Below are 24787 nucleotides of genomic sequence, written 5' to 3' on the forward strand. Positions count from 1 at the left end.
AACCATATCTCAGTGAGACCAAGGACATTGAGGTTGAATTCTTTGAGGAGGCGGCAGATGTCAGAGGAGTGTTTGACAGCAGAGCGAGAGTTGAGAGTGGCAGGATGAAGAAGGTTGCCAGCCTTAAAGGCCTTCCTGGGAGGGGTACAAATCAGACGTACACCCTGCGGAGGTGAAAGAGCTCGAGGAGGGCCAGAAGAGGAGGGAAGAGAGAGCAAGGTAGCCAAGGGGAGGGCAGAGGGAGGAGACAGGGGAGTAGGAGAAGGGAAAGAGGGGATAGCAGGAGATGAAAGGAAATTGATGAGGCGTGGGAAGCACCTATCAAAGAGTAAGAGATTGGCCTCTGGGCCCTGGAACATGACAGTGACATTTAGGTAGACATTGAAGATGACCTTGGAAGAGTTGAAGGGGGTCATGAGGGCTTCCCAGTGGGTTCCACGATTATTGGTAGAGGAGGACAAAGATCACATCAAGAGTCCATAGATCTGGCGAAGGAACAACAAAGAGGATGACGGTTACAGTCTGTCTGGAGGAAGCGCTGGAGTAGGTGTCAGCGATAGGGAGACCGGGGTGGAAGCCAAGATATCCTTTTTGAACTTCTTCCTACCAGACTTAGTGAGAAGGGAAGGATAGTCTATGGATAAACAGTTCGAAAAGATAAGAGAAACAGAAAGTACCTTGGGAGAGGTAGAGAGCGAGGGCGGAGGGGCAGAGGGTAAGAGTAGAACAGGTAGAATGGTCCAGTCACTGGGCCAGTAGTTTACAGAAAACGCATGTAATACAAGCAAATGGAACAGCAGGTTTGCAATACACAGCTAGATTTGAAGTTGACCAAAATGCAAAAAACAGCTACATTTAAAATTAAGCTAAATGCAAAACAGAGCTAGATTGAAGTTAACTAAAATGCAAAACACAGCTAGATTTGAAGTTGACCAAAATGCAAAAAACAGCTATATTTGAAACTAAGGTAAATGCAAAAAAACAGCTAGATTTGAAATTGAGCTAAATGCAAAAAACAGCTAGATTTGAAATTGCAACCAGAATCAGAAGCCAGCAGTGGGTGCAAAATGCAATGCAATCAACAGTGTAAAATGGGAGACAAACTGTAGAGTAGGGGTTAAAGCCCCCCTATCTCAAACTGAATGCAGATACCTTGTCAGGCTGATCAATAGTTCCAGTATTGCGAAAATCTGAATTATAGCGCTTTGCAGGACAAAAAGAGCACTTCTGTAAAAGAAGAGCGGTTAGCCATTTTGACTGGGACAAGGTCAGGCAGATTTAAAATGGTTGCTAGAAATGTAAAATGGTTGAATTTCACATAGTCATGTTGAAAGTAAATATTAATTAAATAATTATCTCATAGAAGTTCATTAAGAGGTCATTGAAGAAGGACATATCTGGACATTTTGTTCAGTCTTCTAGGCAGCAAATGTTGTCATTGATGAGCTGTGGGAGGCCAGGTAGTGTTCAAGGAAGGTTGCAATTAGAGCAAACAGCTGTTCAACTAGCAACAGTTGTGTGGAGCTCAGGGGCATCCCACTATAGCTGATGCCCATATTTAGATTTCTTGGCAGTGAAGCATGTTATTGCCTGCCAAAATTACCTCGAGGATGATGTCAACGATGTTCTTCCTCAAGGCATCAAAGGATTCATATTAAAGGTCAAGAGCATCTCACACAGATTTAATTAGCTTGCATGCGTAGTTATGACAAAGGGACCTGGTGAGTGGCAATCATGCCAGCCAACCCTGAAATAGAGAGGGGTTTGTCTTCAGTTATTAAACCCAATCAGAATGGGTTGTGTAATAAATTATTAAATTACATCAGCCTTGAAACTGTATATAGGGAGCTGATGTTAAGATGAGTGCCCAGTACTGCTGGTGTTCTGCTGTTTGCTGTTTTATTCCTAGTATCCTGTGAAGCAATAAAAGATGTCTTTGAAATCCAGCACGAGTGTCTGCCTTCATGCTTGATGTCCAGTGTTTGGTCCCCAGTCCAGGGGTGCCAAAGGCCCAGAGAGGGTGTTAGGCCCTAGTCTTCAAAGCAGAGAAGGGAAGTGAAAGTCACTTTCGAGTGAACGTGTTGAGATTCAGGTAAAACTGTTTTACAACTTTAGAAGTTATTGGTCCTCGAATAGGGATGGATTTTAGTAATCGATCATGTACATTGTGTAAAAAATCAAAGATACAGAGGGCCTTATTTACAGAAGCGTTCTATAATTGCAAAACCCCATTGGAAAACGTTCTGTGAATTGGGCCCAGAATCTCTATTCCACCTTATATTTAGATGTGATGCTCTTCAACATTGAAGATTGTTTTACCTCAGCAAGTTTGTACACACTACTTCAGTTTTATTTGTAGATGATGTGTGGGATGTCTAATGCTGCTTATGTGTCTCATCTTTCAGCACTAGCTGCCTTTTTAACTGAGATTGTGGAGTTACTGGGGGGCATTCCTGTCCTTGCTAGAGAACTATTGTCTGAATGATTGACATTGACTGTGAGTAATAACTCTAGATTTTAATGCTTCCCTCATGTTTCCTTTTTTTCTCAGTTTTCTTTAAAATTGTTTCTATTATCTTCTACATTGTTTTTATCTATCAATGTGACATTTTAACTTATACCATTGTTTGGATTTATAATGTAAAAATGTATTTTCATATGTGAAACTTTTCTTTAATGTAACCAGAACACATTACATTAAATAAATATATTTAAACATTGCTTGGGTGGAGCTTTAAAATGCATTTCTCTGGGGTGGTTTGGGGTCAGCATGAGGCATCAGTGAATCTGCACTAGGACATACACACTGACAAATCTCACCAACAGGCATCTCTCATTCTGCTCAGTCCTGCTTTCATGGCTGGCAGGCTGTCCAAAATTGTGCTGAGGACTCTGTCAGCCTAGAGAGCAGTTAGGAGGTGTTGACAATGTGGGAGAGGGCTGTAGGGGTTAGAAGCCCTGCATGTGTGTTAGTACCTTTTTACACTGAAGCAGGGACAAGAGCAGGCTCAGCCACCCTACATTGCTGGGTAAGAGACTGCTATGGTGGAATGATGGCATTGCTGACATCAACAATTTACAAAGGTTCCTTGATGTAATTTTGCTGGAGGAATGGTGTGCCTTCTGTGGCGGTGGTGATGATCATAGTCTCCTCTCTCGATAAAAATATATTCTACTATATCTATAGCTTTGTGGGATGTTGGTGTACAAACTCTCCACGTTCAGAGTTACCAACAGTTGCAAGGTACAATTAAAGGTCTTGCCCTCTGTTCGATTGAAAAGGCTTGTGGTATCTTTGATGTATGAGGATATAAGCTGTACAAAAGGTCTTAATAAAAGTCCACAAAGTTAGATAGGGGTTTGAAAATGGATCCAATCCCCGAGATTATAGGTCTAGCAGGGGTTGGTGGAAACCTTGTGTATTTTGGGAAGGATATATATTGCAGGAATCATCAGATCTGCTTGAATGAGATATATGGGTTCCATCTCTGATTTCCAGTCTTCTTCCCTTGCTCTGTTGACCAGAGAAAGGATCTCATCCTGGATATCTGTAGGGGGGTCTTGGCCCAAGGTACTGTAAAAAATTGGATTGTGTACCTGTCTTGTAATTTCTGCTTTATATTTGTCAGTATGCATGACAACAAAACCCCCTCCTTATCTGTGGGTTTAATAGTGATTGAGCGGTCATTACTTAGAGTTTTGATAGCTAATGTTGCTTCTCTTGTGGTGTTCAATGTAACCTTAATTTTCCATCTTTCTATTTTGTCTATGTCCGGCCCAAATAGGATTCTCAAATGTAGTGATTGTGGGGCACATAATCTCAGAGAGGGTGGGGGGGGGCAGAATGAGGATGGTTGTCTGAGACCAGTGATAGAGTCCTCATCTCTGTAGTCATGATTCTTTAAAAAATATTGTAGTCTCACCTTTCGTAGGAATTGAGACATCTCCATCTTGACCTGGGCAAAGTCAGTCTGATATGTGGGTAAAAAGGACAAACCTTTTTTAGTAAATTAATTTCATGTAATGTTAGTTCTCAACAAGATAGATTTAACACAATTTGTGTCCCTACGACATTTGTAATTCTTGCCTGTTGCTGCCCATCCTGGTCTGGATCTGCATAGGTGGTAGAGTGTGATACCATCATCTTCTCCTGCCTCTCCCTCTCCCTCATCCGGGAAAAAACATTGGTTGATACCTTCACATTCTACACTTTCTCCCTGGTTAGAAGGGCCTCATCTGCTGTCGCCCTTGCATGAAGTGGAGGTTCCAGTGCTACTCTCTGAGGTTTCAGAAAAGGTTACCAATTTTTCTTTGATTTTTGGGTATCATATTGGTTTGTTCATGGAGTATTATATTGTGCTTCCTGAAAAAAGGCTTTAAGTATGGGTAGACAATTTCTTTGTTAAAATGTTTGATGTCCTTCTTAAGTTTGTCTAATTTCGCATTCAACATGTTAATTCTGCATTTGTATATGGTCTGCTTTATTTAATTAATTAATTGTTGGGCATCGCTGATGATTGGATTCTCTAAAAATGTCTTTGTCATCTCTTCTAATTCCTCTGTGTATTTGGCCTTGAGGCGTTGTACCGTCTAAACAATTAATATCAACCAGTGACTGGAACATCTGTTACCAACACTACTAAATGAACTTACAAACTATGGGTCATCAAAGAATACCCTTAGAATATTTTTGATCTGTAGGCCCGCTGGAATTATTCTAGCTTTGAGGTATTCTAGCATGATTTTGCCATGCAATTCTGTTCATATGCTTTTCTTCCTGAACTTGAGTATATTGTTGGTGTTATCCTGTACTAGTATTGAATCTGAAATGGGAACATCGCTCAAGAGGGAAGTTCCACTGATCACGTTTAGAAAGTACTCATCCGAATAAGCACACAATCATTTTTTGCCATATGTACTACCCCCACCACAAAAATGATTTAAATGTGTCTTTCAGGAGAGAAAAGAGAAACGGAATGAATCTTAAAAGTGTGAGCGAACCTCTCCCAGACACGGGCTGTTAACACTTTACATGAAAAAAATTACAGATGGAAGTGGCCCTACGCAATGGTTCCTGGGTCGGAAAGCAGACCAAAAAAAATATGAAACCACTGAGTGCGACTTATGTGCTGCTTGTTCAAAACCAGTTAAAACAACTAGACTACCAATGATTTTACCCAACACTGCAGCATATAGTAGTCATCGGACAATCAATGTGTTTCTACAAAATATCTTATTAGACCATATTACTAGCACAATACATCAATGTGACATTTTTACCCATCAATAGTAACAAAAGTGTTCCTATTTTACATTGGTGACATTATGTATATGATTTACTTTCCTTCTTTTTTACATTAGTGGTGCAATGTCCATTAATGACAGAATAGATGACACACTATATGACCTTGCATATAATGCTTATTCTCGTGTGTCACAATGGTTTTCATGCACCAGCCAGTAAATATGTAAAAGTGATGCTCAAGTGAAGAGAGCTTCTTTTCTGGCAAAACATTGGGCCTCATTCCGAGTATGGCGGTAAGGGATAGCGGCCACCGGTAACGAGACCGGTGGCGGTGATCCCTTACCGCCATACTCCGAGTTCCCTTTGCGCCCTCGCCCTTAACGCCTGCTTTGAGCAGGTGTTAAAGTCGAGGGCGCAAAGGGGCCTCCAAGCCAATAACGGTGACCGTAATGAACGGTCACCGTTATTTGCATCTTCCCCATTCCCATTGAGCCCTATGGGGGCTCATTTGGGAATGGGGAAGAGCCTTGGTGAATGGGGAATTACCGCCCCGCCAACCTTGGAATGGGGCGGTAATTCCGCCATCCACCAAGGCGCTGCCGGTCCGGGTACGGCGTCAACCAAGGCGTTAATAGCGCCATTGGTTAGCGCCGTACTCGGAATGAGGCCCATTAACTTTATAGTAGGCATGTTGTTGCAGCATGGGCCTTGCACACTGTTGCAACAGGGCATTGGTAAAATTGCCTTTTTTCTGCTGGATATGTGGGGACTGTTAGAGATCTTTTTTTGGCTATATTCAGTATCTAGTGGTATTTTGGTATAGTGGTATTTTGTTTGCTCTTGGTAATATATTGTGGTAAACTTATTGGGGTATCTTTTAGTGGTGAGACTAACTTCAAAATGCTACCTAATAATTATTTGACCAGGGTCACTAACGGTAAGCAATTACTAGACTTAGTACACTCCTATCTGCTCACAGTATTTTATGCGCAATACCACCAGATGCCCTTTTGGCTGTGTTTCAAAATACATTGTTCATTTCACATGACAAAATAGTACTCGCACACATGCATAACACTTCTGAAAAACACAACTCACGAAAAAAGATTTATCTTATCTTTTACCACATGTGGTAATGTGAATTACTGCCTGCAGTAAAATGAGCTTGTCGCCTGTTAGACCTCACTCTATGTGATAACGCAATAATTCAGACGGATAATGAGAATGCAGAGACTAAGTCACCTTTTCGAAAGGTTATTCTTTATCAGAAATTGAAAATATGCAAGTAGCACAGAATGACATATGCATCAACGTTGTAATTCAAACATAAGCGAAGTCGTTCCTGCAATGGGTTTCAACACTCTATTTCTGATAATGCCTAGAGTTCTGCCAACATTGGCCTTGAATTTCACATCAAAGTTGGCACAACCTCTGTAACGCTGAGTTTTATCGCAGCAAAACTTGGAGAAATATGAACACATTTTTACATACACGTTTCATATGTTATTATGCAGTTCCTAAAAATGCATTATTTACCATACGCTGCTTAATTATCAATCATTCACTTAACACGCTCCTCAATGACAGCATAATTACCTAGATCCAGCTGGCGATATTCCCCGACCCAACCCACAAAGTCCTTCCCCAGCCTTTCTGCTTGCCGCGCCACACAGGGTCACCCACAGATAAGGGCACTCGAGACTGCAGCTCTTCTGATGATTTCCAACCCAGGGGAGGGATAGACAGCCCACAATACAGTCAGTCTGCAGTACTGCCAGCCGAGACACAGGCGACTCAGTCTGCCCAGCAACAAGTCTCCCTGCCAATCCTTCTGCTCCCTTTGCCAGTGAGTGAGTGACCCAGCCCTACCTGCTTCAAGCTTTTTTCTCAAACTCATGTGTCATTCAAAGAGAACTTCCCCTTGATAAATCAGCCCATTAAATAGGACGTGATTTCCCTCATGTCTTTGACCGAGATTCAAGCTGCAGCACGGAATAAAAATGTTCCTTTTATCAAGCGCTGTTTCCTCCTTTTTCATAAATGAACAATGGAGTCAGATTAAATGAATCAACTTGCATCTCAACCCTGCCACGTATTCACCACAAATCAAATCTAATTACACATTTCATACACTTACAGTTGACTTTGCACAGCTCAAATATATTTACATTTTATGAAATGGCCCACTTTACCCCAATGCAACAATGTTTTGCACTCATAAGCAATGGTCTAAAGTAGGGGAGTAGGTTATTGGGTCCTGGAATGTTAATAAAATTAGTATGTTCATTTTACTTTCAATGCATTTAGTCCATTGCTGTGCTGTGGTGCAAAGGATAACACCTGTTGTGCAGGGTCAAATTCAAATTGGTTGGCATATGGTTTTTGTGTTATAATTGTGTTATAATGCTGACATATATTAGGCACAGCTTGAGGCTCACCCATGAGTCTCACACCCTTGGCATTAGTTAAAATTCAAACCTTTGCTAAAATTTGGATGATGAAATGTCCAGTTTCCTTGTTGAAATTCAAAATAGGGAAACGTATTTCCCTACACACCCTCCTTTTTTTCTGCTGGGACACAACTGAAATCACTGCAGGAAAAAACAATCATGCAATAATCCCGGCTTCACCACATAACCCTTGGACACGATTTTCCCTTGATCTTAATAGTCGCTAAACAAATAACATGCAATTGGTAATAGTCATATAAAAACATTATCTATATATCTCTAGTTTTGAAAAATATAATTTTTTTGTTTGAAATCATTATTACTTTTGTTGATATTTTTGATTTTTTTTATATTTTCATTTTGTGATCACCTTTACCTTTTATGTTTTTCATAATTTCCTAATTGTTTTTTGTTGTTTTTTAGAAATGTTTGTATCAGTTTTAAATAAAATATTTAAGGGAAATATTGTTGCTTTCAAAAACAACCATAAGTCCCTACAACTGTGGCAGTGGTCTCAGTATGATGTAAGAATAAGTAAAAACCAGTTTGTAAAAATAATAATAAAAAACATTTTAACAGTCAATTCAAAAACCGTTCAATAAACCGTTCTTGGTGAAATTAACTTCCATCCTCTGTTGGTGGGACTTCCTTCGTGTCATCATCTTCACCCACTTTTTCAGTCCAGGGTTTTTTCCAGGGGACTCCATTCCAGTGGTACCCTCCAGGGATCCGGTGCACTAAAAGGATCCGGCACACTGACAAATAAAACTATTATTTTTCTAGAGTAAAAAGAAAAGACAACTTGAGAATCAAGTACATCAATCCATTTACTTTTCCCTTTTCAACTCGATATTTGAAATCAAGTTCAATTATGTATACAAATGCACATTATGTATAAAATACCATATAATGCAGCGAGGACATCTTTTTAGGACCATCTGAAAATAACATAAATTAAACCCACTAATTAAAAGAGCACTTTTTCAGGCAACTGTCCCAAACACAAGCGATCTTAACACAACATCCAAAAAAATAACACAATTTAACTAGATCATTACCTATTTATAATACCCCTTTATCTTAGTTACTTATTTATATTTTTGTTCACTAATTTCATACATCGTCCCCCTTTTATCTCTTCAAACCCCATTTGATACCTTTGCACTATTTACACCTATTCACCTGTTATGGTAATTCTATTTAATAGTTAAGCACTTTATTTTCATACCAACACATTTTTCACTCCCTGCTAATCTCAATTCGCTCTAGCCTTTTCACCTCATGTTTCAAGTGGAAGGGCTTAATTTGATTAACATGGACAAACTGTTCCACTGTTAATTCTTCCTCATTTTTAGCAATTCTGTAGACCACAGGTGAAACTTTATCTACAATTCTACATGGCCCTTGTATTGCTGCTAGAAATTCAGAGTTTGTATGCTTATCTTTCCCAAGATTGAATTCATACACCTGGTCTCCTATGTCATTTTCTCTCACAGATGCCTTCCTATAATAATACACTGTCAGCGGCCTTTTCCAAATTTCGCTGCGCAATACAAACGCATATTACAAGTGTTTTCTCAGTTCTTCCACATATTCATGGATTGTGGACACATGAACCTGTTCATTTTTTCTGTAGAGTAAGTGTTGTGGCAGAACCATCTTCCTACCTGTCAAAATCACAAGGGAGCTGAGATTTGTTGATTTAGAGGGCATCAACCTGAGAGCCATTAGTGCCAATGGAAGCCGCAAATCCCAGCTAGATCCTGCTTCAGCTACAATCTTTTTCAACATTTCAATTATTGATCTATTACACCATCCACTCCCCCTGAAGAGGAGGGCTGGTAAGAAATGTGTAACTTCCTCTTCACACCCAAGATTTGCCACATTTCTGCCATTAATGCACTAGTGAAATGACGTCCACGGTCTGATTCTGTCCTTTGAGGTAAACCAAATCTTGAAAAAATGTGATTTACAAGTAAAATGGCCGCCGTTTGTGCACTGCAGTCTGGAGCTGGAATGCACTCTGCCCATTTAGACATTAAACAAACAACAGTAAGCATGTGCCTGTTTCCCCTTGCTGGCCTCCTCACAGGGTCTACAGAATCTACCTGCAAATCAGACCATGGGAGTGTCAAACCCCTTTTCTTTAATGGTGCTCTATGAGTTGGTAACGCAGGCTGAAACAGTGCACACGCTAAACACCCTTTGGTGTAAAGCTCAACATCTTGAGACATGTGTGGCCAATAGGCATAATCTCTTAAAATGTCCAACATTTTCTGTGAACCTCTGTGGCTTGCAGTTATGGCATCGTGGGCATGATGTAACATCAATCCCAAAAATGGTAAACACACTTCCCATTGGATTCGGCCTGTCACTGATTCTCTAATCAACAGTCCATCTTGTAACCTAATTATCTTTTTGTTTTTTAATAATACCCTCAATTCCTCTTTCCCTTTGCAGTCCTCTTCAGTCAGTGGATGTTGTTCTGCATCTAGCAAATGGTTGTAAAATGGGTCTAGAATAAGATCCTCCTTTTGTGCATTAATCAAGTCTTGATCTGGAGTATCAAAACTCCATTGTGCCACAGGCTGTTCAACTGTTTGCAGAGTTTTGTAGTGTATTATCTCATCCAACTGTATTTCACCAAGCAGGTGTTTAATAGAAAACAATTCCCCCATTAGAGCTCCAATTTTGGCTAATTGATCTGCCTTATCATTTCCTTCCTTATCCGAACTTGGTGTTTTCAAATGACCACGTATTTTCCTCCAATGGACTGTCAGGACATTTTCTGACACAAGTTAGTCTATAGCTTGAATCATTTTGCCATGTCTAAGTGTCTTCTTTTTATATGTGAGCATGCTTTTCACCTTCCTGCCAGGAAACACTCCACAAAACTATTTAATGAATAATCAGAATCAGTGACTAAAACTATTTCTCTCAGTCTATTTTCTACTGCTGTAGATAATATTTTATTAATAGCGGCCAATTCTACCATTTGACTCCTTTTGAGGCCTATCCTCATGCTTACTCTTGGAATTCCGTCACATTTAAATCACATATTTCCTATTCCTGCCAAAAGTGCTTTTTCAGCATAGTTTTCTATGTGGAATGCACATCCATCTACATACACAGGTGGTACATTTTTACATGTTTATTCATTGAAAGCCTTGTGTGTGGATTGCTCAAATTCATATAAACTTGTCTCTAGCTCTGTGTCATAAGGCGCACAGACAGCTGCACAATCATGCAACTCCGCTAGCCCTTGAGCAACTGGGCTCTTTTCTATTTTGTCCATATTTCACTTCTACTGGAAATCCCTGAAGTGCCAACGTCCATGAGGTGATACTTGACAGTGCCAAACTCCTTGATCTGATCCTCTTACTTTGCAAAAATTGCAGAGGCTAGTGATTTGTTTCAACAATCACCTGCTTCCCCTAGAATTATGAGTTGGAAATGTTGTGTAACCCCACATTCCCTGTGGGTTTCCGTGTGTGCATGGGCTATGTGTCATGCTTTGTTTGCCGGGCCTGTTTGTCCTTCTGTCCTTCTTGTTGTCAGTTTTATGTTGCTGCATGTTTCTGGTACGCAGAGTGTGTCAGTAGAGACATTGTAGGTTCCACCAGCAGGGGGAGCGGGGCTGTCTGTGAGGTGATTTCACCTCAGGACTGGTGCGAACCCCCCTGCTGGCCAAAACATATGGAAAGTCCCTGGGGAGCTTAAGAGCCCAGAGGGGGCTCATCGAGGGAGAGTGCCGGAAGAGACGAACAGAGAAGGGAGCTCCAGACCATCGCATAGGGCACCGAGGCCCTCGGTTCTGTCAGGGAAGCCTCTCCTCCCATAGGCCGTACACCTGTCTGGGCCAGCATTTCTCTTTCCACCACACGGGGTTGCAAGAGCGTGCCAGGGTACATTTTCGGGAGAAGGACTCGGCGAGTGTTACACCCTGCTCACCACCACGAGAGAGAGAGAGAGAGAGAGCAGAGTTGGGTCTTGCGCTTCGTCGTAGCAGTCAGGTAAGAAAAGGGACAGATTAAGAAAGAGATACTGTGCCCTGTGTGTGCCAGCATTCGAGAAACACATGGGCGGTGTATGATCAACTGGAAGGTAAGATTCTCCACACCTGTCCCAGTGGTGCTGAGAGGCTGTTCATTATCAGTCGCTCCGTGGGGTGTGGGGATGAAGTAATGCGCTTAACAAAAAAGGTGGATTTGGCCGACTCAGGGGAAACAGTGTGTAAGGCCTAGTGGAGCTGTGAGGGGGTGTGTTCATCTACGTTGTGGAATCGTCACACTTATCTTCCAGAGGCCCGTTTTTGTATCCGCATGGTATTTTTGGTACTGTTCCATTCCCTATGGTATATCTGCTCTGTGGGTAGTGATTTATGCAGTCCTGAGCTGGGCTCTTAGCCAGCATGGTGGTGAATCTGAAGATTCCCACTAGGACCTATCCCAGGGGATTTGACTGGCCCAGTTTAGAGGTGAATTGTGGGGCCCGGTGTGGCCTGACTGGATGATTAGTGGATTTGTGTTAAGTGTTCTGCGTCCCGCTGGCCGTCTGCTGCCAACACTAGTGAGGAGATGCTGGTTCGACCAAGATCATTAATTATTTACCAACTGTGTATGCACTTGTTCTAAGGTGATCCCACTATCTATTTCAATATTTATTTACCAAATGTGAATCTACTGGTTCTCGGGTGACCCCACTGAGCTATTCCAATATTTATTTACCCAATGGAAGGCACTGGTTTTAAATGGTATCCCACTGATTTATTTAATGATGTATTTACCAAATGTGAATATACTTGTTCCCAGGTGTTCCCACAGGACCTGTTTCAACATCATGGTAACTAAGTGTAATTACTTATACCGAAAGGAAAGGAAGGAGAACTATTAAGTATTGTTTCTTTCAAGCACTAGCAAAGAGCGCCTCCGCTAGGAGCACAGTGATGTAATATTACTCAAGTGTACTGAGGATTGGTTTGACAGATTTCAATTACATAAACAAAAAGCGGGAAACACTTGTTATAAGAAATAAGGCTGTGTCTGTTTATTTAACCAGGGACACCAGTATAGCTGTCAGTCATCTGGGCTGACCAACTCCAGCTCCTATGAGGGTCCATCCTTCGCCCCCTGGGTATTCATTTTTTTCATGCACATGTGTGCAGTAATCTGTTAGACTCCTAGGCTTAAGTCTCCTACAGGTTGCTGCTCAATCATCCCTTAGACTACTGAGGAGAAACACCTTACAGTTGTAATGCACAGACAGTGATCAGAACCACTTTTTCACATTCACTAAATTTGGTCTCTACCTGTGACAATGCTGTGCTAACATATGCAAAGGTTTTGTTATTTGAATCATGTTTTTGATATAACACTGCTGACATACATTGATCTATGAATCCTATTTCTACATAGAAATCCTGGGTTTTCATTAAATATACCACACATGGTGCTTTCATTAGTCACCCTTTTAGAATGGCCACTGCTTCACTTTGTTCCTTTTCCCATTTCCAGGGTACACCATGCTTCAGTAATCCCGTCAAAGGTTGAGTAATTTCTGCATAATTTTCAATAAACATTCCATTGAAACTTGGCATTCCTAACAAACTCTTTAAACTTTTCAAGTTATTAGGATCTTTTAGTTTGCAAATCGCTTCCACTTTGTTTGGTTTTTGGTTTAATCAATGCTCTGTCAGTTCATGGCCTAGGAAGTCCACCCTTTTTCTGCACAACTGTACTTTCTGTAAAGATACTTTTCTAATCTCATTGAAGTGGCTTTTCAAATCTTCATTTTTGATTAGCACATCATCCACATAAACTATTGTTCCTCTTTCAGCTGCATCCGGGAGTGCCTTGCTTAGGAATATCCAAACTCGCTCCCACTATTGGCATACCCAAAAGGGGTCTGTGACCAAGCATATTGTGATTTGTCAAATGAAAATGCAAATACATTTTGAATGTCTTCAGCTCGTGGCACACACCACTATCCAGCTCTAAGGTCTACGATGGTAAATACTTCTGACCTGTGAACTTGTGCGAGGCCCTGATCAATAAATGGAAGGGGCCACCTTGAAACAGGTACCTTTTTGTTCAATTCTCATAGATCTGCACATAAGTGTTATTGGTCATTGGGTTTTAATGCACTATGAAAAGGCCTAATCATTCCTCTAGATTCTAAATGTTGATTAATTCAGCCAGTGACTCCAGACAGGCCATGGGAAACGTATATTGTCATAACATTACTGGCTCCCTACGATGTCCTTCTGGTAGTATGGCCACATGCAAATCAGTCAGCCCACAGTCATAGGCATCTTTGGCAAAAAAATGTTTGAACACCATAAATATTTTCCTCAATTGGTCTTTTTCTTCTTCATTTGTGCAAGCGTCTGCAGCTTGAATTTGCTCCTCTGCCATTTTAGAGAACTCAGAGAAATCCTCCAAAGGAGGAACCTTTGTACTTTCCTCTAAGAATGTGGCAGTGTCTCTTTGGAGAGTCGCTATACTCAAATATTTTGGAATGTTGACCTCCATTTCAATATGCTGTTTTTCTCTTTTAGATTCACCTAATTCGAATAGAATACAATCATTCTGGTGGCAGCATACCATTTCACTTGGCTCATAAGGGTAAACAGACTGAACTTTAAAGATTTATTTAGGCTTAGACTCCAATGATTCTAGTAAGTCACCCTGTGCAGTCACATAGCTTTCAGGGATGTTCACTGGGTTACTGTAATCAGCAGTGTAACAAGATTTCTGTACTTCCATTCCTAATGCTGAACTCTCCTCCAAAGGAATGTCTTGACTCCCTTTATTGTTCACCAGGATTTGAATGGGCCCATCCCCAATCTCCATCAATGGTGTATATTCACATTCTAACCCTTGTTGCTTTATGGATTCATTTAGGCATACAAATCAGAATCTTTTATCTGTTGTCCCTTCCTATATTTTAATGCTATTGTAAATTGTCTGGTAAATGCAGGAATGGCAACATCCGTTTTCACTTGAAGTTCAATTGCATACAGCTTCATTTGGGGACAATGATAAGCTTGTCTCTTGTATTAAAATTCAGGTGCAGGTCCACCCAATCTGGACCAGACTTTCTGAATTAGTGCAAGATGTAATTTACCAAATAAAATTTGCTTTGTTTCCCGCTCACGATCCACACATTGTGGTGAATGCTTTTAGAGCCAATCCTAATCTTTAACATGTATCTTCCTACAATTCGTTGTCCCAACTCGGGGTTATCTAGGTCAAAGATGTGTTTGTTCTTTATTTTAAACTTTGGGATCTCCTCTCTGTCAAGTATTTGCCAGAGTACCTTTTCATTAATGAAACTCCTTTCATGTTCAAATGGCAAATTGGCTTCAATCATTTCAGAATGGACATTCGCATGGATAGGGATCCATGGCTCCCCTTCTCCCATGCGTATTTCTGAGATTGTGAAATGCATTTTTCCTGATTCAACTCTCAAGTAATTAATTTTTGGTTTGCATTTTTCTTCATTTAGATAAAAACAAAACGTGTTTTCATCTATTACTGTTTGCCAGTTATTCTTAAGGTCCAAATAAATCTCAAAAGACTGTTTCTCTAATTCCCCTTGCATTTCATCCTGCCACATGAGAATGACAGTGACACTAGGCACACAGCCATTCTGAAGATATACTTGCACTGCACTTTCTGATTTAGCAACGGTATGGCATTCTTTTACACTGTTGCTTTGGGTCATTATTTTCTTAGGTCTCAATGGCTTTTTTAGCTAAGGACCACGATACCCCATTTACCCTATCAATGAGTCGTGATAATCTCTTCAGGCAATGTGTCCCTATGACAAAGGGTATATCAGTAATGGGTGTGACCAACACTTCCTGTCTCATCCGATGCTTCCCTATCTTTATGTCAATTTCAGTGAAAACTTCGATAGGTATTTCTTCCCCATTGACGTTGTGCACGGAGCCTTCATTTTGTCTCACTGTCACATGAATTTGTGGGGATCTCCCTTCATTGATACTTTCCACTAGTTCTTTTGACATTATTGTTGCTTAAGCACCCATGTCAATCATTGCAAATGCATTAAATTTATCTTCAATATTGATAGGAACATATTACCTATCCTCAACCTCTTCTAGTATGCATAAAAGATGTGCATTTTTACTGATTTCAGGACTTACTTTTCTTAGCTCATTTTTACTTTTTGCTAGGCAAATGGGACATTTTACCCTCCTTTTTGCCCACTTACTTTTCCATTTCTTTGTCTTTTCTCCTGGGCCCAGAACCCATTTGGAGTGTAGCCACTGACTGCCTCTCTGACTTGGGACCACTAGAGTTTGCACACCAATTTCTCATTGTGCCTTTCCCATTTCCTGGGTCCTTGCTACTTACTCAACGTTACAACCTATTGGCTGTGTATTTTCACAAGTGTCACGTGACAGCATGTCAGTCTTTCTTGTGTAACACTTATCTGAATGTTGTACAAAACCTGCTATTTCTGTGTCTTGGAACATCCGTGGCTCAAAATACTCTTCAGGTGAATGACTTGCACCTCCCTTTTGGGCAATTGTTTCCTCTGTGTGGGCAGCACCAGTATTTTGATTATCATGCAAGGATAACCTATCATTGATCCTAATTCTTCATTCTGTGCTTCATTTTCACATTGTAAATTCTTTTTAAATCTGCTTCTCTGTTCTTTGGGTTTTTCTTGTTCATTTTCCCTTTTTTGCTCTTCATTTTAACACACCTGAATGGTCTGGTTCAACTTCAAATTGAACCACGCTCCCTTTTCGTGTGTGTTAAAATTTCCTGTCTCACTTTCATTTGTTTGTTTTCTTATTTTTAAATCAGCAAGCAATTCAGTATTTTTATTCAAAGTCAATTCATCGAAATATGTGTTTTCATCAGGGCAGCAGTGATTAGCTAGTCACTTGTTGTTGCCACGCACAAGATCACTCCTATGACCTTCTACACCTCCTCTTGGCTGTTGCTTTTGAACTGCACATCACGTTCCTATCTGTTCAGACAACATTTTGACTTGGACCTCAAAGAATTGAAACCTGTCCTTGGGGGTCATTACGACCTGGGCGCAAAGGAATACTGGGCACCGGTAATGACACCGGTGCCGGTAATCCCTTTGCGCCCTATTCCGAGGTCAGGCGTCATGGACGGGACCTGTAAAGGGATACTGGGTCAATAACGGTACTGCAATTTGCAGTACCGTTATTGACGCCTTCCCCCTTCCCATTGAGCCCTATGGGGGCTCAAATGGGAATGGGGAATGGCTTTTCAAATGGGGATTTACCGGTCCCGCAAAGGTCGGGATAGACCGGTAAGTCCCCATACCACCAAGTCGGTGGCGGTACCGGTATTGGTGCTAGTCATGGCGCTAATAGCGCCATGACTAGCACCAACCTCGGAATGAGGGCCCATGTCTCAGAAATTCCTCTCTTTGTTATCTGGGGCAGTAATTAATAAACTCACCCTGATTAGGCCTGTTTTGATATCTTTCAGGAGATTGATTAATATTTGTGTTACCTCTGAAATCACGTGACACAGGAGGTGGAGAATGTGAGTGACCATCCTTTAACCATGGTTGACCAGTGGTGATGGGGATTGATTATATTGGCGAGGTGCATAATTCAACCATGAGTCTCACACCCTTGGCCCTAGTTAAAATTAGAACCTTTTCTAAAATGTGGATGATGAAATGTGGAGCTACCTTGTTGAAATTCAGAATGGGGAAAAGTATTTCCCTACAAACCCTATAGGACTGACCATGCCTCTTGACGTAAATGTGTGTATTGGTCATATCTGCAACTTGGCATTGTGGGGCTCCTGTTACTATGCAATTTCAGGACTAGTAACGTTAGTTGTAGGACAAATGGAACATATCTAGTGCACAATTAAGCTCTTCACCCATTCGTCTCTAGGCCTCCCTCAGATTATGGGAGGCATCATACTTCTGACCCATGTCTGGCCTGATTCACAAGCAGGGTGAGAGAGGGTTTAAGCAAGGCAACAAGCAATGTGTGTGACCTACATCCTGTGGACAGGGTTGGTCATCCAGTCTTGTCAATGGGAAGAGTCACATAGCAGAATTACAATTTCACCCACGCGCTCCCCTGTGAAAGAAGCCAGAAAAAAAGAAGCTGGGAGATGGTGGGAAGATACAAGGAATGTGCAAAGGGGCAGTAAGGAAGGGAAGTGTAAAAAATAAAAAATTTGGTTGGGAAAATAGGTTTGCACGAGTGATGTTGGGGGAAAATGGGACATTACCGGTGGCAGTAAGAGCAGGGTGGAAATTGGGGAATAACTGAGTAGTTAGGGGCATAATGGGGCAGATCTCAGCACTGAGAACACTGTGGCGAAACTGGGTGCAGATGGGGAAATTGGTTAATAACTGGGCACTGAGGGAAAACTGGGGCAGAACTTGTCACTGAGAGGTACATTGTGCAGAACACCTCACTGATGGGAAAGCTGGGACAGAACTGGTAACTAAGGAAGAAAATGGGACAACATATGCCACTGGGGGCAAATGTATGCTGAACTCCATACTGAGGGGCACAGTCAGCCAGATCTGGGCAGTGAGGTGCAAATCAATATATATATCTATTCACCAAGGGGCAAAGTGTGGCATTTCTCAACACTGAGGGCCAACGCGAAGCATACATGCACACTGAGGGTATATTTGGTTTGAGCATGGCACCAAGGGGCACATTGGAGCATACCTGCACACTGAATGGGGAAATTGAGCAGCACTGGCTCTGAGGAGAATACTGGGACACAACCCATCATTGGTGGCTGAATTGGTGTACACCCAGGCACTGTGAGTTAATGGGGTCAGAATCAGGCATGTTCAACAAATTGGGGCGCAACCCAGCTGGAAAGTGGCCATTACGGGCAATTGTGGGCAGAGATGGCCACTGAGGGGGCACATTTAGTCAGACCTCTGCACTGAGGGACACATTCAGACAGATCTGGCAGGGGGCTGCACGTCAGTGCAAAACTATTAATCAAGGGGTAAAGTGTGGAATTACTCTACACTGAGGTCCAACTTGAAGCAGACCTTTACACTAAAGCAAACATTGTGCAGAACATCGCACTGAGGAGCACATTGGGCTAGAAATCAACACTAAGGGGGCAATTCAGCCACACTGTGCTCTGACGAGAAATGCAGTGCTGAACTTAGAACCAAGGGGAGAATTGAGCAGGCACTCAGGGGCAAATTGGGGCAGAGCACTGCCACACATAGTGTCACACTTTGCCTGAAATCTCACCTGTTTATCTTTCTAAGTCTTGGACTGGGTCTTTTCCTTTTTCCGGACAGCTTGGGACTTGTAGAGACATGGTCGCGTATCCTCTGTCGCCAGCGTGAAGGCGAGTCTGACCGAGGGAGTATGCGTTCAATTCCGGGAAGGAGCACGAGTAACAAAAGTCCCGGGAGGAAGGAAGGAAGCCAGGGAAGAACCAGGATGCAACATGGTAAGGAGCGAGCGCTACGGGTGGAATGCCCTAGAAAAGGAGAGCGCTGAAGATGGCTAGGATAAAGGAGGACTATAGAACCTGGAAAGTAAGGTATGAGCACAGGAAAGTACGACCACACTTGCCGAAGTTCGTAAGGTAGCGTTGAGACGTGAAGCGCCGCAGGGGCATGTCTCTTTTCAAGGAACTGGCGAACTCCTGAAAACGCTAGAGCGGTAATCGCGCACTAACGTCGGCCAGGTTGAGTGTACCTTAGAGGGAATGTAGCAATGTCTTATTGACCACGTAGTCCAGAAGGGGCTGAAATGGCAAATCATGACAGCATGCCCCCTCCTAAACTGCGATCCTCTTGGTATGCCCGGATGGGTCAAGTGAAACAGTTGTAGCAAGCGAGGGGAATTCATATTGGACACTGGTTCCCATGTTCGCTCACTAGGTGGATATCCTTTCCATTCCACCAAATATTGTAGGCGACCCCTTGTGTACCTGGAGTCACAAATCCTGGCACTTTCGAATTCGACCTGGTCATTGTTGATCACGGGGTTAGGTCGAGGAGAGGTCCTAGTGTCTAGCCAATAAGGTTTCAGCAGGGACGTATGAAAAACTGGGTGAATCCTTTTCCAGGATTGGGGCAATTGAAGCCTGAAGGCTACAGGTTTGATTATTTATCTAACAGTGGTCCATAGAAACGTGGAGCCAACTTGTTAGGTCTTAGATGTCTAGGTAAGAGTCTGGAGGAAAGCCAGACCTTATCACCGATGGCGTACTTAGGACCTGGTCTTCTCCTGGAATCAGCATATCGTTTACCATCTTCCCTGGCTCGGGACTTGTAGAGACATGGACGCGTATCCTCCGTCGCCAGCGTGCAGGCGAATCTGACCGAGGGAGTATGCGTTCAATTACGGGAAGGAGCACGAGTAACAAAAGTCCCAGGAGGAAGGAATCCAGGGAGGAACCAGGATGCAACAATGTAAGGAGCGAGTGCTACGGGCGGAAGGCCCTAGAAAAGGAGAGAGCTGAAGATGGCTAGTATAGAGGAGGACTATAGATCCTGGAAAGTAAGGTATGAGCACAGGAAAGTACGACCACACTTGCCGAAGTTCGGAAGTTAGCGTTGAGACGCAAAGTGCCGCAGGGGCGTGTCTCTTTTCAAGGAACTGGCGAACTCCTGAAAACACTAGAGCGGTAATCGCGCACTAACGCCGGCCATGTTGAGTGTACCTTAGAGGGAATGTAGCAATGTCTTATGGACCACGTAGTCCAGAAGGGGCTGAAACGGCGAATCATAACACATAGGTCAGTTCAGCAATAACGGTGAACTGAGAGGCACGTTTCAGCATAACCTCTCACTGAGGGGAAAGTATAGGGCAGGACTTATGAATGATGGGCAAAATGGGCAGAACTGGACCCGAGAAGCACATTGAGCAGAACTGGACAATGCGGTGCAAGTTGTGTCATCAATGGGGACTGAGAAGTATAGAGGGGTGGAATATGTCACTGAGGGGAAACGTCAAATCGTGCCGCTGAATATTACATTGTAGCAAATCTGGGCCCTGAGCAATGTATTGCAGAATATTTCACACTGTGGGTAAAATTATAACACAACTTGAACAGAACTGAGTACTGAAGGGTACATTTGACACAGGTGTGCACTGTGGTGCAAAACGGTGCAGAACCTAGTACTGGAGTGCAAATCAGGACATAATAGAGCAGAACATGGAGGCACAAAATAGGTCTGAAGGGAAAACAGTGGAGAATTGGCCACTGAGGTGCAAATTGGGACAGGAATGAGTACTGCGGTCTAAATGGGGCAGATGTTTACACTGTAGGGTAAATTGGGGCACAACTGAGCACTGTGGAACACATTGGGGCAGATCTCAACAGTAGGGATATTTGATGCAGAATTCTGTTCTGAAGGGCACATTTTGGCAAAACTGGATATTAAATGGCAAATGTGGTCAGAGTTTAAAACCTTGGGTGCAAATTGAGTCAAGACAGTAAAACACTGGGCAGAACTAGACCTTGAATGGGGGCTTGGGACAGAACTAGGTAGTGAGGCGCAAAATGGGGCAGACCTCAGCAGTAAGGGGCCCATTGAATCAAAAGCTTGCTTTAAGAATACATTGGTGCAGACCTGAGCACTAGGAGCACATATGGCTTGCCGTCAGGATTGAGGGGCACATTGGGACAGATTTGGGTATTGAAGGGAAAACTGGACAGAAGTGGACACGAGTGTAAATGAGAACAGCACTTGTTACAGAGGGGCAACTTGTGGCAGAACTGTGCAGTGAGATGCAAATATGGCAGAGGTGCAAAGGGCGAGCGACATGAAGCAGAATAGTATGAAGAAGCAGCATGACAATGGAATGCATTTTGCAGTGGCATTGTTGGCATATATTAATGAGACAAGACTCATGCTTTTGTGTGGGCACAACTAGTGTGAACGTGTGTCAATGCTGGTGAATGTATTCTTGTAAGAAGGGAAGGATAGGACAACTATGGCACACCCTAGTGACGAAAAATGTTTTAAATATTAATAGTCAACCTGGATACTAGGTGTTTAGACAAAATACTTATCAAGTATGAGGTGCAGAGGAGAGAGGGGCAACCATGACACCTTGGTTGCACAATACAATGAAGAGAATTTAAGTTCCCAAACCGGGAACTTACGTCCCCTGCACACTATCTAATATCTGGAATACCAGACCAACAAGTAGATATATTTAACAAATTGATTTTTCTTAATAAATTCAAGAAAGTCTGTAAATGGTAATGCATAAAAAGCGGTAATATGTTCAAAACAATGACTTTGAATCAGGTAAGGTTACAAGAAACATTCTTGATTGTTTATTCTTGATGTTGAAGCTGTGGAAGGCCCAACGCGTTTCGAGTGCTACAACACTCTTCATCAGGGGCAATAACAAGGGTTTCTAGGAAAAAAATATATATATAATATGTACATTAGGAATATATTTACAATAACAACATTTGTTCAACAACATTTCCAAATGACTCATTTTAGATCAGGATATGTATCACAATAACACATGGCATTCAAGGATAACCTATGTAACAGGACGTATGACATTTTTGAATATACTGAGTATATATTAACCCTCAAGGGGACAACCTATCCTCCATTAATACCTGTAGAAACTAATGGACAATTCACTAGGTAAGTAGTATCTTCACTGCTATGATCGAAATGAGGGAATATATAGAAAAAATATATAGAGAATAACTTCTGAAAGTCAATACATTGAAGTTTAAATAAGATAGAGTGAGCAACTGTGTAATTATATAGAGAGTCTAACCTTGTGTTTTTTATACAAATGAGAGAGGTACTTCAAGAGAACGGAGGTGGTCTGGGGCGGGAAAACTAGGCCTTCGTCCAAACAAGACAGCGGGTCTTAGATGGTAAATCCTTATCTGTAGAGATGAACATCAAAAACGTCTATTTAGATCATTGTATGTGACATAGTTGCAATAGAATAAGTTAAGCCAGTAATGAGTCACTTACAGCGGTAACGCGGTTGACCAATATCAACGAAAGCTGAGGGGAAGTGGTAGGTAATGACCGCAAAAGGTATGGAAGTTTTTCAGGGCTGGAGCGCTGAGAAAAAGTAAGTAGGGTCTCAGAAATGGACACAAGAAGTGAACAGGGTGTTCGAAAGCTTTGTTGTGAAAGAAAGTATTGGAAGCTAAAAATTCTTACCTAGTGTAAACCAGTGTGGCACAAATGGAGACCAGCTGCCGAAGGGTTGCTCGACTCCATGGGAAGTGCCGCCACTGTTTATCAAATAGTTAGTAGTGTGACGTAATCACGTGCTTGCGTGTAATGCGTCATACTGTGCGCTGAGCTCTAGGCTTGGATAGACGAAAGTTAGCCACAATTAAATCTAATTAGTCTCCTCTGGAAAGATGCTTTACAGGGGCAAGTACGGCTGTAAGAGCTTAATCAGTTGAGTGAGAAGAGAAAAAAGAAAAAAACAGACCGCGGCGTGTTTACAATGTGACGTCATTACGCAAAGGCGTCCATGATGCAACATGTAAACAAACCTAGTGACGGGGTGAAGGAAATGATATCATGTGTTCTTAAAGTTAATGACAATGCCCAAAATGTGCATAATCCTTGATGGTTAAAATTAATATAATTCGTGCGAGGATCTGGACTCTAAATGGCTAAGCTTATAAAAATCATATGGATCAACATCCACGCATTTAAAGTATCATGAATAAAATACAATTAGAAAACTGGAGTTGTAGTTGTAATTATAGTAAAACATAGTTGATACTAATGGTTAGGTACATTCTCATAATGCTACCAACCAATGCCATCCTGCCCACCCTTTTGGTTCACAGTATAGTAAGGGGAATATCAATTGTACAGATTGTATAATACCGGGATGGAGTCAACAAAATGTCTGGATATGAATAAACTTTGAAAACATTTTAACATTTCTATTTAGCTGTCCAAGTTGGTTGGTTCACAGTCTTATAATGTGGTTATGAAAATTCTAACCAACAATCATAGCAAGTGTTTTAAAGAGACGTTGTTGGAGATGCATGGAAAGAAAACATTTGTTTAAATGAATGGTCCTAAATAGTACTCTTCATTTAGACCAAGTGGGGTCATTGCATCTAGTCTATGAATCCAGTACAATTCTTTTTGTGCCAAGAGTTTGGGTAGGTCACCTCCTCGTTGGAGGGGGTGTAATACCTCTAGTATGGCAAATCTCATTTGCGAGATATTATGCTTATTGTCTCTAAAATGCCGGAATACAGGTGACTTCACATTTTTTGTGCGAATCTGAGACTTATGTTCAGTCCATCTTTCTTTAGCTTTTCTACTGGTTTTCCCAACATAGTATTTCCCACAGGGGCATCTAATGGTGTAGATGACATTTTTGGAATCACAGGTAGCGAAGTTTTTTAGGAAAATCTTTTTACCATTGTTCGGATGTCTGATGTAATTACCTTTGATGATGTTCGAGCAGTGTTGACAATTAAGGCAAGGAAAAGTGCCATTACTTGATGGCTTCAAAGTCCTTTGGGTAGATTTTTTAGGTCTTTCAGCTTTGATTAGCATATCTCTGAAATTCCGTCCTCTTTTGTATGCTAGCATTGGGGGGACTGGAAAGAGACGGTTGAGGTTAGGATCCGATTTTATAAGATCCCAATTCTTCGTGATGATTTTTTTGACTTGAAAGCTCTGGGCAGAGTACTTCAATGTGTAAATGAGGTTTGACTGAGTTTGTTTCGGTTGTTTGTTAAGTAATAAGTTACGGGGGTGTGCTTCTGTCCTGGAAATAGCTTGAGCTACTACTTCTTCCGGGAAACCTCTTTCTACAAATCTTGATCGTATTGTATCAAATTCTGTCTGAAGTTTTTCAATGTTGGAGGTTATCCGTTTAGCCCGCAATAGTTGGCTATATGGTAGGTTTTCTTTTAAATGTCTCGGATGAAAACTGTTGAAATGAAGGGAACTGTTAACATCAGTTGGTTTTCTGTACATTAGTGTTGTTAATTCCATGTTTTTCCATTCTACTGTTACGTCCAGAAAGTTCACCTGTGGTGTGCCAATTTCCATAGTGAATTTGATTCGTGGGTTACATTGGTTA

General features: G+C 41.8%; 1 long non-coding RNA gene across 1 annotated transcript in view; it reads right to left on the reverse strand.

Moving 5' to 3' along the window:
• Window positions 1–6483: 6483 nt before the first annotated feature.
• Window positions 6484–24787, reverse strand: part of LOC138528734 (uncharacterized) — a 133908-nt gene continuing 115604 nt past the window's right edge. Inside the window, exon 4 of the long non-coding RNA XR_011284216.1 lies at window positions 6484–8474. This is a non-coding gene — a long non-coding RNA (uncharacterized lncRNA). The remainder of the gene's footprint in view (window positions 8475–24787) is intronic.

This window comes from Ambystoma mexicanum, chromosome 7q (assembly GCF_040938575.1).
Source record: "Ambystoma mexicanum isolate Mex_15411 chromosome 7q, UKY_AmexF1_1, whole genome shotgun sequence".
Taxonomy (NCBI): domain Eukaryota; kingdom Metazoa; phylum Chordata; class Amphibia; order Caudata; family Ambystomatidae; genus Ambystoma; species Ambystoma mexicanum.